Source organism: Tiliqua scincoides, chromosome 11 (genome assembly GCF_035046505.1).
Source record: "Tiliqua scincoides isolate rTilSci1 chromosome 11, rTilSci1.hap2, whole genome shotgun sequence".
Classification (NCBI taxonomy): Eukaryota; Metazoa; Chordata; class Lepidosauria; order Squamata; family Scincidae; genus Tiliqua; species Tiliqua scincoides.
Window position 1 is genome coordinate 18,993,473 of NC_089831.1, and position 3,773 is coordinate 18,997,245.

The following is a 3,773-nucleotide window of genomic DNA, read 5'->3' on the forward strand; positions in this document are numbered from 1 at the left end:
GGAGCCCAGCCTGTTTGCATATTTTGCTTGCATCTCTCCTGCTTTTGTGATATTAACCAGAGGCAGAACCATCAAGCTCAGGGGTGGAGTGAAGATAAGCAAATCCCTTCAGACAGCCTATTACAGACCTTTTAGCAGGCATGAAACCAGAGCAGAGTGTGAGGAGAGATGATCTAGTGAGACCATGCTACAATGTATTAGACATGTACAAAGAGTTGTGTAGCTACAGGCTGGAAACAGCACATTCAAAGTCAAGTGTTTGGGCCTCTTCAGCCTAGAAAAGAGACGCCTGAGGGGGGACATGATTGAGACATACAAAATTATGCAGGGGATGGACAGAGTGGATAGGGAGATGCAAACATAACACCAGAACCAGGGGACATCCACTAAAATTGAGTGTTCGGAGAGTTAGAACAGACAAAAGGAAATATTTCTTTACTCAGCGTGTGGTTGGTCTGTGGAACTCCTTGCCACAGGATGTGGTGATGGCATCTAGCCTGGACGCCTTTAAAAGGGGATTGGACAAGTTTCTGGAGGAAAAATCCATTACGGGGTACAAGCCATGATGTGTATGTGCAACCTCCTGATTTTAGAAATGGGCTATGTCAGAATACCAATGCAAGGGAGGGCACCAGGATGAGGTCTCTTGTTATCTGGTGTGCTCCCTGGGGCATTTGGTGGGCCGCTGTGAGATACAGGAAGCTGGACTAGATGGGCCTATGGCCTGATCCAGTGAGGCTGTTCTTATGTTCTTATGTTAAGCAGTCAACATTAGGCACCCAATACTGGGCACCAGAAGTGAATTCCATCTTGTCAGTGGTGTAGCAAGTGGGGGAAGGAGTAGGTATGCTCTGAGTACCATGCTGGAGTGTCACATGAGGAGGTGCAACAAGAGGCCCAGGCAAGATGGTGATGGCCGCCTCTTAGTGTTTTGATCATTTAGAAACACTAAGAGGTAGTTGCAGCACAAGGAAGGGGGAGGGAAGGAAGGAGGAGGAAGGGGCAACCAATCAGGAAGCCTCTGAAACACTAAGGGCGCAATTCTAACCAACTTTCCAACAAGTGCAATGCAGCTCCGAGGTAAGGGTACAAACATTCACTGGCCTTGAGGAGGCCTCCATGACTGCCACCCAACAACAGGATGCAGCCCATGCCCCATTGGCACAGCTATTCCAGTGCTGGAAGGTTGGTTAGGATTTGGGCCAAAGAGGCTCTGTTGAGCCTCCAAAAGAGGAGGAGAGGGTGGCAGCCAAATCGTGAAGACATGGCATTCTCCTCTTTTGGGAGAACCCTGAACCGATGTTGTAACATGACATGATGTCACAAAGTCACTGCCCCAGATTCCGGAGCCCCTACCTATGTCTCTGCTTCAAGTAGATTGGATAGGCGGGCAAGCTGGTAGGCTAGGTATGCTTCTGAAATTCTCCTATCTCCAGGAAGATAAGATAATTTCTCCCTTGATTCTGATTCTCAGGATTGTAGATCTATAGGAGGCCAAACTAATTACTTTGCGTACCTTCTGATTCCACCAAGATTCACACATGCCACTTTCCAGCAAAAAAAATCCCCCAGTCTTTCGGTCTGCTTTTTTACCTCCCCTACTTAAATTTGTCCATTAGCAGTTTTTAAAGGCAGTTGGACTCTCTCTCTCTCTCTCTCTCTCTCTCTCTCTCTCTCTCTCTCTCTCTCTCTCTCTCTCTCTAAGAATATATGTAGTAAGATCAGTGCTTATGGAATTCTCTGCTACAAGAGGTCAGTGGCTCATTGGTGAACTTCAGAAAAAAATTTTTTTCCCTATAATTTATATTTTGCCTTTCTATAGTTGGTCAAACCTTCTTGAGTTTAATTTACTTGCAGGCAAAAGTCGTTTTTATTATGTCTTGGATGTGCTAGTGTTGATTTTTAATTTGATTTCATTATACTTTAATGATTACATTGCATGTTGTTGAAGAACCTTTTGGGTTAGTTGATGGTGCATACTTTAAAAAAATAAATCAATAGTTACTTGAAAAAGCCCTGAATCAGAATGCCCGAAGATACTACAACCCTGATTATTTATTCATTATTATTATGGCTTAAATTTATGCATCACTTATTTATTTTCTTTTCAGCTAAGAAAACCTTCTTCCCTGAACTGGCTTACAACAAAAAACGATAAAACACGTACACTGTAATAATAACAGTGTAATAAAACTAGAAACAAGTGACAAGATAAAGCAACAACACAAAGCTTAAAACTAGTTGGCAGCAGTAAAAACCAGTTGTAAACATTTCCAAAGAGGAAAGTCTTAATCACCCTCCTGGACACACAGGCAAGAAGGTAGCTTCATATGTTCAGCTGTTCAGCTGTGCTATGAGACTACCTGGAAATCTGATATATGTTGCAAGCTATAGCTCTTTTCTAGACTCCCAGACTATTCTGTTGAGTCTCTCAGGGCACAATCCTAACCAGGTCTGCTCAGAAGTAAGTCCTATTTTGTTCAATGGGTCTTACTCTCAGGAAAGTGTGGCTAGGATTGTAGCCTCACTCTCTTGGCTCAACTTAGCAAGGATGGTCTGCAATGGTTTGTACGTAGTTCATGTTCAGTTGAAACTGGAGCAGAGAATCTCCAAGAACTTTCCAAGTGATCATCAGTAAAGGTTCCTGTTTCTCAAGTAATAGAGGACTAAGGTCAATAGCCTAGCCCAGCCTCCCTTAGAAAACTCTTATTGCAGTAGGCTTTTGAAGATAATTGCTTCTTAATTAAGCCAAGTGACAGCTTTATTTCCTGGAACCCATTTCCAGGGCTCAATTTTATTTCTACACAAAATTAATATTTTGCACTTAGAAATAATAACACACAACACTGAGATGGATGGAACCAGGGTCGTATCTCTGCTCCCATTAAGGAAACGCTTGTGCTGTTGTTGGTACTTTCGGGGGATCGGCACTCAATTTCCCTTGCTTGTTCGGCAGAAAACAAAGCATGAATCAATATAATTAAACAGTGCCGTTTGGGCCAAATTAAGTGAAGATGATTGTGTCAGCACAATGCCACCCTTCCAATTTCTCTGTCAGGACACGTAAGCAAGATCACAGTATTTTGCTCCAGATTAATTGATCCAGAATAACTTCCTATCTTCTGTCCTCAAAATCAGTAACTCTTTTTACAGAAGTACTAATACTGACTCTACAGAAACATGGGGAGGGGAGCGAGAAAACCAGAGTAATGGTAGTGCGTAGCACGTGGGCTTTAACCAGAAAAATTCAGGAATCTTGAAGACAATTGTGGACCCGCATGGTGGTTGGCAACCTTCAGTCTCGAAAGACTATGGTATAAGCCTACAGCACCTGGTATTCCCAGGAGGTCTCCCATCCAAGTACTAACCAGGCCTGACCCTGCTTAGCTTCCGAGATCAGAGGAGATCAGGCATGTGCAGGGTAACAGTTGCTTTGGAACTTGAGCCTGGAGTGCAGCTGGTCCTTATCATTCCCCCCCCCCCACTTATCTGATAAATCTGGGGGGTGAGTCCCAAAGGTCTCTAGGCTCTAAACCAGGGGTGTCAAACTCCTTTCACACAGAGGGCCAAAGTTAGCATTCGTGGTGCCTGCTGAGGACCAGAAGTGACATAACTAAAGAGAGAGTGACATCATTAAGCAGATGATGGTCAGAAATAAGCACTTTGTTCTCACATAGAAACTCTTAAGCTGCAAAGATAGAAGAGATGTGCAAATTTTGTTCACATTTTCAAGATATGAGAGAACCCAATGATCATGCTGGGAGTCACCCAAT

At 43.6% G+C, this 3,773-nt stretch overlaps 1 pseudogene; it reads right to left on the reverse strand.

Moving 5' to 3' along the window:
* Positions 1-3,319: 3,319 nt before the first annotated feature.
* LOC136662669 (5S ribosomal RNA) lies at positions 3,320-3,439 on the reverse strand (annotated as a pseudogene).
* Positions 3,440-3,773: the final 334 nt, after the last annotated feature.